This window comes from Danio rerio, chromosome 4 (assembly GCF_052040795.2).
Source record: "Danio rerio strain M-AB ecotype USA chromosome 4, GRCz13ab, whole genome shotgun sequence".
Classification (NCBI taxonomy): domain Eukaryota; kingdom Metazoa; phylum Chordata; class Actinopteri; order Cypriniformes; family Danionidae; genus Danio; species Danio rerio.
This window is the reverse complement of record NC_141024.2, coordinates 78,280,881-78,294,806: the sequence shown is the minus strand read 5'-3', so window position 1 is coordinate 78,294,806 and position 13,926 is coordinate 78,280,881. Positions and strand designations below refer to the sequence as shown.

The 13,926-nt window shown below is 34.8% G+C and overlaps 1 protein-coding gene and 2 non-coding genes across 4 annotated transcripts in view; 1 reads left to right on the top strand and 2 right to left on the bottom strand.

Moving 5' to 3' along the window:
• The window catches only part of si:dkey-220a11.5, a 765,979-nt gene that overhangs the window by 179,256 nt on the left and 572,797 nt on the right, over window positions 1-13,926 (bottom strand). The window lies entirely within an intron of this gene.
• The window catches only part of LOC141381532 (uncharacterized), a 400,463-nt gene that overhangs the window by 254,190 nt on the left and 132,347 nt on the right, over window positions 1-13,926 (top strand). The window lies entirely within an intron of this gene.
• trnat-ugu (transfer RNA threonine (anticodon UGU)) lies at window positions 9,444-9,517 on the bottom strand. Its single transcript has one exon. It is a non-coding gene; the product is annotated as a tRNA-Thr (tRNA).

Here is a 13,926-nt window from a genome sequence, read left to right as displayed (position 1 = left end):
TTTAGTAAACCGCGTAATTGAAGGCTTGCAGAACATCGAAGCGTATTTGGATGACTTGGTTATTTATAGCACGTCTTGGTCTGAGCATATAAAACAACTAGAGACCTTATTCAACCGTCTGTCGAGTGCCAACCTCACTATCAATTTGGCAAAGTGTGAATTTGGTCGAGCAACTGTGACTTATCTTGGGAAAGTTGTGGGTGGTGGACAAATCGTCCGGTCGAGTCAAAGGTGGAGGCAATTTGTAATTTTCCAGTGCCCACTATGCGCCGTGAACTCCGTCGCTTTTTAGGGATGGTTGGATACTACAGAAATTTTTGTCGAAATTTTTCTGTAGTTGCTTGTCCCTTAACTGACCTTCTCAGTCCAAAAGTACCATTCGAATGGTCTGAGGAATGTCAGATGAGTTTTGAGAAAATAAAAGCCATTTTGATTAGTTCTCCAGTCCTATCTGCGCCCGATTTTTCTTCTCCTTTTATTCTTGCTGTTGATGCAAGTGACACTGGTGCAGGTGCTGTTCTCCTCCAGACAGATATAAATGGAATCGAACACCCTGTCTGTTTCTTTTCGCAGAACTTTAATAAGCATCAGCGAGGTTACTCAACTATTGAAAAGGAGGCGCTCGCACTCGTCCTTGCTCTCCAACATTTTGATGTTTATATTGGTTCTGTTTCGTATCCTTTAATTGTTTACACAGATCACAACCCCTTACTTTTCATTAGTCGGATGAAAAACCACAACCAGCGTTTGATGAGGTGGAGTTTGTTTTTACAAACGTTTCAACTAGACATTCTGCACATCCGTGGAAAGGATAATGTTATTGCGGATGCTTTATCACGCGTCTGATAGAATAAATTGTAGTTTTTGTTTCAGGTAAGATGTTTTTTCTTCCCTACAATTTATTCACTTAAGGTGAAGGGTGTTATGTGGGTCTTTGTTATTTAATTAATCTATTTATTCCCGGTTTGTGCTTGTTGCGATCAAGTACTAGGATGAGTGTTTCTACCCGGCTTATCCAGGATTGGATGATGCCCGTGACATCACTGGGGATTCCCACTATATAAGGCTGACAGCAATGGCGTCTCTGTCTCTCTCTGTCTTGCAGTCTCTCGCCCTCACTCAGCTCAGTGGTGGCTTGCGCTCAGGCGGTCTGGCTGGCGGTGCTCTGCAAGACCGGCGATCATTCATCTAGATGCCGCTCCATTTAGTGTTTTGTTCCTGTTCATCTTTTGATTCTTAGTTCGTAATGTGTTAACTAGTTTGTTTATTTTGATACTTTGTTTTGTAGCAGGTAGGGGTTTATTTTTCATAGTCACGATCTGTTATTTATTTAGTTTAGCGAAGGTAAGCAGTAGCCCTGAAGACTCACCTATTTTTTATTCCTTTTCACGAGAGTTTAGGTAAGATCTGTCCATTTAAAACAGTTTAGTCAGAGACCTGTTTACCTTAGCTTCTCTACCTGTCTACTTGATTTTTGTTAATGTTTTGTAAATTTTTGAAAACTTAAAATAAAACATATTGACAGAACGTCAATTTAACCATATTAAAGTCTGTGTTTTCCATATGTTCGGCTTAAACCTTGATTGTTGTTGTTGTTCGAGCCAGTTTTGAGTTTGGGCCGTAACACCCACGATTAGATTGCAGCATCTTAACAAAGTCTGCACTGGAAGTCTCTCTCTGCCATTGCTCCTTTTAGCAAGAGCACCCTATTGAAACAGGAACAGTAAAGATTCACAATTAGAGTAGTAATACTCTATAACTGGATTTGAATATAATAACACAACAATGTGGGGTCTGCTGTGATGGAATCAGTAACTTTCACTCATTTGTGAAATAACAGTTACCTTGTAATCAGGTGCTTAAATGCATCGCAGCTGGCTGCCGTTTGGAGTAGACTTCAAATGACTTAAGGTGTGCTCAAATAGAGACAGAACTGTGGTTGACAGGAAGGTGGGAGTGCTTCCTAAGCTGGTATTAAGGAGCTCTCTTTCTTTGTGGAGGAGCTCCAGTAAGGCACGGCCAAAGTGATTTGATTTCCCAGCACTGTTGCGCTACTTGAAACAAGTTTGTGCGAAAAGTGCTCAGGAAAAGCAGCTTGACAAGGTAGCGTGGCCGAGCAGTCTAAGGCGCAGCGTTCAAGCTGGGGAACAATCATCCAACAAAGAAGAGGAAGAAGGGAAGAAAGGGGGGAAGAAAGAAAAGAGAAAAAGGGAAAAAGTGAGGGAAAAAACGAAGAACAGAAAGGGCGAATTCTAACCTTCCCGGACACGCCTTCCCTGCACCTGCTTTACGTCATGCATAGTGATACTGTTCTGTGTCAATACAACGCATTTTGAGTTACATTGATTTCTATTGCAGGTGCTCACCAAGACCGGGGTTCGAATCCAGCTAAAGACGCTTTATTGTTATTGGTTTATTATTACTCAATAAACTAACTGTTTGAATGTGTAATGCTCCAAGGTAAATAAAATATGCCTAAGCACTTTATTCTTGTGTTTTTTGACATTCTTTCATGAAAAATAAAGCATACTAAATTGAATGTGCCATTATTTAGTAGTTGTTGTAGCACTGTTATGCTTATGGTTATTATTGTTCTGTATTTTGATGTACAAATGATCTATAGAAATGTCAAAGAGTATATGTGTATATATATGTGTATATAGTGTGCATAGTTAAAAGTCAAGTAGTCAGTTATTTATATATAGATTATTTATTCAACAATTGTCAACAGAACAGTAATGAATATAGAGTAGAAAATGTAAAAATAATAAATTAGTTATTAATAATACAATATTAACAATGTAAATAAACAATGTTAATAAAATGTTAAACACAAACAGAAACCGACACAAAGTGGACTTAAAAGTCAAGGACCAGTCATTTATAAATGCAATATTTATTTAACAATGGTCAACAAAACAGTAATGAACATGGAATAAAAAATCAAAAAAATTAAATGTTAAATATTAACAGAATAAATACAAAATTAACAAATTAAATAAAATGTTAAATAAATTTAGAAACCAACAATAAGTGAAATAGAATAAATTTAACTATTATGGTTGTAACCTGTATACACTTTATACATACACACACATATAAATAATAAAAAAATTAAATAAAATGTCAAAATAAATAAACTATTTAAATAAAAAGTGCAATAAAACAGAATCAAACAAGGTAATTGAAGAACTATTATGGTTATAAACTGTATAAACTTTAGACATACACATAAATAATAAACAGTTAAATAAAATGTTAACAAAATAAATTATTTTTATAAAATGTGAAATAAAATAGAAACCAACAAGTGAAATAGTATAAATTGAAGAACTATTATGGTTGTAAACTTTATACACTCTGTACACACACATATATATATATAAATAATAAGTTAAACAAAATGTTAACCAAAAAAATACACTATTTAAATAAAATGCGCAATAAAATAGAAACCATCAACAAGTGAAATAGAATAAACTACTATGGTTATACATTTTATAAATACACACACATCACTGTTAAAAATTGTCCCGTTAAAAAACAGTAAAATACTGGCAGCTGCAGTTGCCAGCAATGTACTGTTATTTTACAGTATGTTGCTGTAAAAATACATGGACTACATTGATTTACACAATACTCAAGTGAACTCATTTTGCTCACTGAAAGCAACTGCCTCAACTTGGTCAACTGCTGAATGAGTTTATGAAGTAATGTGCTATATATGCTTAGAAGCATACTTATAATGATAACTTATTTTAGTTAATTAGAAAAGTTTGGTTTAACTCTAATGTCTTATTTTTCACAACAGCACACATACATGTAAATCTGGAATCACCAGAGAGATTCTGACTGCATCAGCAACTAAACAGCCGCTATCTTTAAATAGAGAAACATGCAGAATAACATCAGCAGTTCATTGTTCATCTTTAACTCACACACTGGCTCTACTCTCCTCCACAACGGTGACAGACAGAAGAAATTAGCTTCAGGTTTTACAGTAAAATACTGTTTTTTCCTTGATTTAACAGTAATCTACTGGCAGCTGTGGTTGCCAGCAATATACTGCTTTTTTACAGTCTACTTCCGTTGTGTAAATTAACAGTATATTACTGTTAAAATACATTTTTACACTGTGTTTTTACCTCTCACACCTTTAACCCTTTAAACCCCAGAGCATATACTTCAGTTTTAATTGAAGTGTCCACACTACTGAGTGTTCAAGAAACATGGAGCAAAGCTGAAGTAAATTCATTAATTAACTGACTAATTAAATGATAATTGAGGATTAACAATGAACAAATGAAGAAATACTGAAGGGAAAAAACAAGAACAGAACATACAAAACTTTAGTCACAGCTTTATAATGAAATAACCTGAAGAACAACAAAAGATTAAATCATTTAAATGATCAGCGGATGATTAAACAACTCTACAAACATCATCACCAGCTACACTTATTACTTAATACATGTATGTTTGTATAACATCTACTAAAGTTCTTCTTGAGAAAAAGTTAAAGTTTTACGTCACCATCATGGAGAACAGAGTTTGCTTTAATTGGGCTCTTAGCCCTGTCATTTTAAACATTTATATATCTTGGCTGCTGCAATTGTTAAGAACTTTGTTTGAAAAGCTCCTTTGATGTGGCAAGCCAGCCAAAAACCTAAATAAGATCTGGTGATGTTCATGTTGCTAATAAATGGCAGAGTCTGTTCTCATTTAGTATAATAAAATTTACTGCTCCTATTCAATGTTAAATCTATTGTTTTACATTATATGTATATATATGGCAATGATTTCTGGAAGTTTTTAAGAATATCTTGGACAATAACACTGCTCTATGGTGTAAATCGCACTCAAAGAGACATCAATAATCAGCGTATGAACCTCAATAATGGTGACGACTAACAAAATTAACAGTTTAACTCACAAACAGGCAACTGAAAGTCTAAACATAAACAACAGCAGAATCAAACGCAAATAAAGAAAACTGTTAGACCATCATACAACATTTATTTACACCGCAATGCATGCTGGGATATTTGTACAGTGCCACTCCCAGCATGCATTGCAGCATGAAACATTTGAGATGTTACCATTGTTGAGATACAAGGTCAAATTCATGAGGTCTGAGTGTGTATTTGTCATAACTGAACTGTTTTTGTATGTTATTTCTTAACTGTTAAGTAATTACAGAGGTATCTTTTCTGTTTCCACTTCTCATTAATTAAATTAATACCTGCAACTAAGCATAAAATCTATTGCATGTGGCCCTTCTTCCAGATTTATACCAAAATATTTATCAGAACTAATTTCAGACAAATGGATTTCTCTATTTATTGACATCCCAACTTTATTGTTATAGTACAAACGTTTTGTAAACTCTGTATTACAACAGCTGGAAAGTCGTCTTAAATGAGATCAAGGGTGAAGAGCCCAACTAAACCAGCCCCTCACTCCATTACGGTGACACAAAAAACACCTAAATTTCTGTTGGATCTCAATGAGAATAGTATGGAAGTCAAATCAGTCAGTAATAAGTGTGTCTGCTGTTGTTTGTGGAGTTGTTTAATGATCCTCTGCTGAGACTGAAGCTATTTTATTTTATTTGATTTTATTTAATGTTGTAACTCAAGTCACTGTTTGTGTTTCTTGTTTATTTTCTTCAGTAATTGTGATTATTAACAGCAGGTGTTCATCAGTGTCTGAATTCACTCATTAGTGTTCATTAAAACTGTCAGGTGAACTATATTAGTTAACTAGTGTATGAAATAGTGAACAAGGACACAAAGTGTGATTTCAAACACAGACTTCAAAACATCGAATCTGAACTCTGTTAGCTCACAGTTTTCTGCAGTTGGTTACTTTCTCGAAAACAAAAATGATACCTAGAAAGCACTGTTTTTAACAGAATATTACTGTTTTAGTGAAAAAACATTATTTTACCGTAGAATCTGACCGTTTTTTTAACAGCAATTTTTTACAGTGTAGCTTTAGCTTGTAACAGTGCTTGGCCTTTTTGATGCCCCTCTTCAGATTAGCCCTGGAAGTGCTGTAGGCCTGTGCATCGCCTGATCTGAAGGCAGTGTTGCTTGCTTTCAGCAGGAGGCGCACCTCCTTGTTCATCCATGGCTTCTAATTCGGGTATGTAGTGATCTGTTTCTGGGTTGTAACACTGTCTATGGTGGTGTTAATATATTCCAGAACAGAGGAAGTGTAACTGTCAGTGTCTGTGTGAGAGCCATGTGTGGCCTGGGAAGCAAACATACCCCAGTCTGTGTGTTGAAACCTGTCCTGGAGTGTGAAGTCTACCCCCGCTGGCCACACTTTGATGGTCCACACTGATGGCTTCACACGGTTGATGAGGGGTGAGTATTTGGGGGTAAGGAACAAAGAAAGGTGATCTGACTGACCCAGGTGGGGGAGGGGGGTCACAGCATAGGCTTCAGCCATCTTTGTGTAAACATAGTCTAATGTTTTAGACCAAAAACAAGACCTAAACAACAGAATAGTTACTAGTAACTATTAAAATTAGTACTAGTAACTAATAAATAAAAACAATATATTAAATAAGTACTATCTAAGGAATAAGTACTAGTATCTAATAAAATAAACGTGTCTAATGAGTAAGCACTAGAATATTTTGAAAACTCTAGTATTTAATTAATAGCACAAGTATTTCATTTAAAAGATATCTGAAAAATAAGCACAAGTAACATGAAAAAAGACACTAGTACAGCAGGGCTCAAAATTGCGACGATTTTGGTCGCATATGTGCCCGAAATTTTATCTATGCAACCTCAAAATATATTTGGGAGCATTTGTGCGAGTGCATGAATGTGTTGTGTGCGACCAGTTTTTACTGTGCAAAATGTTCACCACATGCGCAGATTCGGGAGACATTCATGCTGAATGCATCTCTGTGCTTGAAACGGGAAACCCAGCGCTCAGGAATGGTTTAAAACAGTTGTCATGTCAACTTGCTGCAGTAAACAAAGCCAAGTCCGTAATCCTTGCCCCGCCTTCGCGCTCTTCTTATTGGCCCACTGCTCTAGCACTAAAATATCAGCTGTCAATCACTCAGTTAATGCCTTCTGGCTTGGGATGACAGGGAGAGCTACTACCGCGAAAAACTGTAAAGCGCTGAGGATGAGAATGAAGATAACACTGAAAGATTTTGTTTTAAAAACCATGGCATCTAAAGTTACAAATGATGACACATCTTACTAGTGACCATGTGCTGAATGTTAATCCAACATCTACACTTTTCGATGAGTGGATAAAAGACTTCAATTGGCTTCAAGTCCCGCTGTAGGATGGAATTGTCAGGTAACTGTTTGCCACATCTAGCATGAGAACTTCTGTTTAATCCTTCATTTAATCGCCAGATGCTGTCCGCCGTGCAAGTGGCAGCTATATTTATATGTAATTTAACACCACGTACACCTTGGCAAACGGGCTTACACTGAGTAAACTAATATCGCTACTCATGAAAAGACCGGTAATGCTATTAACATGACGTATGCATATAATAAGGTGAAGTACATGTCAAAAGCATCAGTGCAATATCAGACAGCACCCGTGAGAACAGCACAGTTATATCATTAATAGATTCAATCATTTCAAGCAGTAGGTGCAGGGCCGGTGGGTGCTCTGTGTATGTTTTGGACACTCAGTTATGTTATAAAAATTTATTTTCTTGAGATAACGGGACGAGACATTTTTTCCTCACGCTTGCATTTATACTGTTGATTTCAAATGCAATTAATATGTTTGTATAAAACTTGTAGTAATGATGCTTATAATTGGTGGGTGCGACTACATTTTGGCTGACGCGCCTAAATTTTTAAAGTTAGGAGCACCGGTGCTACCAAGCAAAAAGGTTAATTTCGAGCCCTGCTAATGGGTGACGCGGAGGCATAGTTGGGTTTCACCTTATCTCACAGCAAGAAGTACAGGTGGATTGAGTATGCTAAAATTGACTGTAGTGTATGAGTCTCTGAATAAGTGTGTGTGCTTCCTAGTGATGGGTTGTGGTTGGAAGGCCATCTGCTGTGTAAAACATATGCTGGATAAGTTGGCGGTTCATTCCACTGTGGCAACCATAAACTACAGTTTTTTTTTCATTTGTTTTGCCACAAATTTCAGAACCCTGTTATCAATTTTCAAAACTCTAAACATTCACTACTTTCGACAAATCCAAAACGCTTGATCTAAACAAAGGCTGATAGTCACTTTTGCACATTTGCTGGGACTTGATTCCAGGGTCTCCTGTTTACAAGACTCTCCCTAATCTCCTTTCTAATCTCCCTTATTTAAAACAGCTCAATTAAGTCATCGGCTTCATTGTAGAGTACCCCTAGTATCTGAGCCTGCACTGCGCAATGACAGTCATGGGGACTGCAGAAACACAGCACACTGTTCAGATTGATGCAGACATTGACTTGTACCGCAAAGAGATCTCTATCTCACTCATGGTTTGTCTTCTCAAGTGGGGGAAAGACAATGCACAACGTTACCCCACTTCTGTCAACATGGGCCAAGTCATATCTCTCTTGTCCCAGAAACCTCAGTCCCAAATGAAAGGGTTTTTTTCTGTTGCAGGGGACATTGTAAATACCCAGAGATACCAGCTTTTACCAGATTATAATTATATGATAATTTTTCTTTAAACCCATCTCTATCTAAGTGTGTGATTAAATGTTAAATGTGATGAGTTTTCAACAATACTAAATTGAAACTTTATTTTTTTACAAGTTTAATATTTTTTTGTTATTAAAATTGAAGTTCCTGTTTCAAAGCTTACAGATAGATGGCTAATTTGTATGTCATTGACACTTTTGGCACTTTTTTGGAGTATTTTCAAAAGTTTTTTTTTTCCTGTAAATGATTCAATAAATACCGTACCGTGACATTCATACCGAGGTATTACCGTACCGTGAAATTCTGATACCGTTACATCCCTAGTAGCGCTGCATGTGGCAATGTCTGGACTTGAAATATTAAAGTCCAATTGGTTAGGCATTACCACACTATGCTATATAAAGGCATCGTCCAAAGCCCTCTTGAACGAGCAGCGTTCTTAAGGATTTGAGATTTGTTAAGAAACCGACTGCTAAACATCCCGCTGCGTAAACATTCGTTACTCTTAACAAAAAGCAGACACGAAACCTGTACATTAGGCACTGCTGGGATTTGAACCCAGGGTCTCTTGTTTACTACACAGGCGCTTTGACCAACTAAGCCACAGCGCCAACGCTGAATGGGAGGCAAGACGTTTTTGCAGACAGAGACTAAAAAAAGACAGCAAGTCTTAAAATGGCAAGCAAAGAGGTTGTTTAACTCTATTTGTCGCACTATTCATTACGCCTCAAAGCTATACAATTTTATAATTCATTCCGGTGAGCTCTATAAAACAAGCACACGCACCACCTGGACTAAGGCGCTGCTGGGATTTGAGCCCAGGATCTCCTGTTTACAAGACAGGCGCTTTGACCAGCTAAGCCACAGCGCCACAGAAATTCACAGTAAGAGACATTTGCCCAATAACAAAAATCGAAGAAGAAAAAATAATACACAACAAAAACCAGCATGTCAGGATGCAGAAAATGCTGACAAGCCGGACGCGGTCTTTTAGAGTCTGGATGATCATGTCTCAAGCCTGACCATGTCATCCAAACTGTTGGAATATCTATCTCTATTCCATGCGTGTTCAAGAGAAAAGGTCAGGAGAGGTTTTTTTTTTATGACAAAAATATTAGTAATTTATTAGATACAAATGAATAGTTCGATGACAGAGCTCTGGGTTACGTTACCCCAATGCAATACAAGAATTACATTCAAGAGGTTCGCAACTGACTTACATTTCCTGACTCCTTTATATATATACACAACTGATCTTAACAGGTGGAGATTTGGTTTAACGTCACTTATCAGTCATTCTGCAGTCCCTTGGCTCTTTGCAACCCCTGGACATTACTTCCTCTTTCTGCAACCTTTCTCTGCATACCAGAACTGAACAATTACGCGCATCTTTAATATATTTCACAACTTCTACAAGCATCAGGACAACTTGTGACATGTCTAGACTATAGTTCTGGAACAAAGGCCCCCACCCTCAATTTATTCTTATTCTGCTTTTCCACTTGTCAGCAGTTCTTCTAAAATTATGCAGCACAGTAAAAAAGAGGAAGTTTGTCTGGTCAAGATGTTTTATAATACAAAAGAGAAAGATTGATTAATCTGTTTTTAGTCTAAACATTTTTCTAATAAAAAATAATAAAAAGAATAAAAATAAAAATAAATTCCTTTTCTCCAACAATTCCCCTTTTCTGCTCCTCTCTGGAGCAGACAAAAACAAAATCAGATAATCAAATCCCCACAAAAATGTCCAATTGTCATTACTGCAGGCCTTTGCCTAAATCCCTGTTTTACCTCTTATTCAAAACAATCTTTAACATCCTAGTGCTTCTTCATTATGTTAAATTATGCCCAAAAACCCTTTTAACTCAATTTCTTTAACTTTTCTGGATTCAGTTTATAATTTTCACACTCTTGGTTCTCCTCTTCGGTGGTGCAGTCTCTTCCCTCTTGAAGTCACTCCGATATCTTCTTTTGCTAAGGATTATACTTGCTATATTCAGGCTTATTAATCCCAACACTCTTATTAACTTCCATTTATCCCATAATAAAAATTTTCCATTCTCATACACTTTATCAATAAAGGTAATTATTTTTTTCTTCTTCTTCCCCACCAAAATTAAAATAAGAATGAGAATAATAAAAATGTAAATAAAATTTAAAAACTCCAACATTTAAAAAATAAAATCTGATCAAAAGGAAATGCACTCCCATTGAAAATCCTACAGTATGAATAAAATCTAAGATCAACACTTGTGAAAATATGATTGGAATTAGAAATTCAAAATTCTAACAACATAATTCAAATCAGCAATTCACTAATACAAATTATAACCCCCCTGCTTAGTTCAGACTGAATTTCAACATTTTTAAGTCATTATTGAACCAAAATTACAATTGAGATTTAGGATGAAAAATCAACAGCTTCAAAGTAGGATTAAACTAACCAATTATTAAAATGAAAAGTTCAGAACTAAATCATAACATAGTTATTAAACTAACAACTCAGACTTGTCACCAAATTTTAAAACCAAAATTCAAACATATTTAAACTAGAGATTTTTTCTCTCAATGTCTTAAAATAGGAAAATCAATAACACAACAATGTGATTAAAATAAAATAAAAATCTTAAGAATCTCTGCAAACAAAAGGTTCAAAAACAACAATGGCTTAAAATAAAAATCTTAAAATGTCTTCAAATTAAAGATTTAAAAACAACAATGGCTCAAACTAAAATAATCTTCAAAAATGTGTTCAAATAAAAGAATTTTAAAATCGTCTTCAAATAAAAGAATCTTAAACTCATAAGAATGTGTTTAAAATAAAATAATCTTAAAAATGTCTTAAAATAAAAGATTCAAAAAGCATCTTAAAATAAAAGATTTTTGCATTGAAAATGAAAAATATAAAAGCATTGAATGTCTTAAAATAAAAGATTATGAAAAAACATACAAATGTCTTAAAATAATAGAACATTAGAAAGGTATTAAAATAAAATATAAAAAGCATAAAAATTTCTTAAAATAAAGTATAATAAAAAAACATCAAGAATGTCTTTCCATAAAAGATAAAAAAATAATATGTCTAAAATAAAAGAATAAAAATAATTCAAAAAATTCCAAAAAACTAACGTGTGTAAAATAAAATAAGTTTAAAATGTAATTGTGTTTTATTTTATTTTTTCTCAATTTTCTCCAATCTAATTGTTCCAATTCATTCATTCATTCATTTTCTTTGAAAAGGAAGGCTTAGTTATTTTATTAATCTGGGGTCCCCACCGTCAGTAAAATGAACCGCCAATTTATCCAACATATGTTTTACACAGCGGATGCCCTTCCAGCTGCAACCCATCTCTGGGAAACGTCCATACACACTTAATCACACACTTTCTGTCAGATTGTCATATGCTAGTAAATCAGTCTTATTTTCTCTTTCTATTCTAGAATTTAATGTGGTTTTTGGTTCCCCTTTTTGTGTTGGCCTGTATCTAATATACAGTTGGCCTCATGCATTGGTGGTGCAGCGTGTTCAGCTCCCACACCAATACATGCTTACACACTCCAGTTAGATATCAGATATCCCCTTTTTGTGTTTTATCCCTCTTTCGGCCTGGGCCTACCTCCAGGCCGTTTTTACACCCCTATGTTAACTTTCAGGTCAATCTGGCCAGCTTTACACCTTCAGCAACCTGTTTAAAAAAAATCTGAAGTAAAGTTGTTAATTTGTCATATTCTAATCTCTACATAAGTAAGCTACTGCACGTCCAAGCTGCACCAGGTCCCCAAAACTGCAGTCCTGTAAACAATGCAAAAGTCATTAATTCCATTGTTTTGTTCCATAACAAACTAATACCCCTCAACATGATTTTTATCCAATTCAGTTTGGTCTGTGCACAGAATTTTGCCAATTGTGTTTAACTTTGAATCAATTTTCTCTACCTTTCCCTGTAATTATTAGTCTTACACCATCCCTAAATTCATGCTTCCGGCCCATTACTTGCTGCAATTTCAAATATTCATTATTTCAGTGTTTATCATTATCCAATCTAATTCTTACTCAACATCTATTTGTTTCTAAATCGTCTTTCATTAAACACTTAATCACTGTCTGACTGTCCTCTTTGCTTGCTGGCCACTCCTCTAGCCATTCACTATAGCTGTCAATCATGACTAGCAGATATATTTTTATTCACCTGTTCTCCCATATCTCTATAATCAATTATAACCTCACCCTCATTCTTCTCTTGCAGTTTCTGATATCTCTAAATATAATTAAAGTCTATAATTCATATTAGTCTTATTACCATGTGTTATACATTCACCAGTTTACAGTTATTTGAAATGGCTTATTTATTTAGTGATCTGACTTTTCCTAATATTGAGGCGTGTCATCTAATCACCTATAATTTTTACTTCCTTTAAATCTATTTCCATGGAAATGTCATAACACCTATTTCATTTTAATCAATTAGGTGTCTATTCTTTTTCTGCAAGTAAAATTTCATCAACATGCTTAATCATCACCACTCTCTCTGATAATTAAAAAATCAATCACTTTACATTTTTCATCAGTATGACCATATTTCTGCATACACTATTAACCTCAGCTTTAAAATCTCTTCTCCTTAATTGCTTCTAAATCATAATCTAAACACAATCTTCCTTTGTTTGTTGCTTTCTTGTAAAATTGTATTAAAATTAAATTAGTCACATCTATGTTTATAACTCAGATAAAATTTAGCTTAAATAAAATTTCTAAAACAGATTCCATATGACCTTGTCTAGGTGTTTCTCTTAACTGCTCAACGACAAACTACCTCTTCACTATGCTGGCTAATTTTACAATTCTCCATTTAAGTATTTCACTAATAATCAATCAGTTTTTGAATTTGACACTACTTTTGATAATTCATTTTCTCAACTATTTACTTAGTTTGTTCTAATCATTTTTATGATTTTCTTTTGGCTACTAATTAGTTCTACGTCATTTCGGTTCAACTAGTTGCCCATACACTTTTTATATACTTTTATAAGCTGACTAAAAATCACAAAATTTTCTTATTCGTTTCTTTCAGCTGTATTTTGACTTCATCATTAAACTTCTTCACATGGTTACATGTGAAAGAAAATCTGTTTTCTTAAACTCTCTTATTCTGTTTCAATTCTTTTATCAGATTAGAACTATTAATTTTTACCCGATGACGTGAGTTCAATTTTTCATGTTTCAATTTCTTCTTTACGCATAAAAAATTTTCTGTTACCAACCTTTTCTAGTTTTTAATA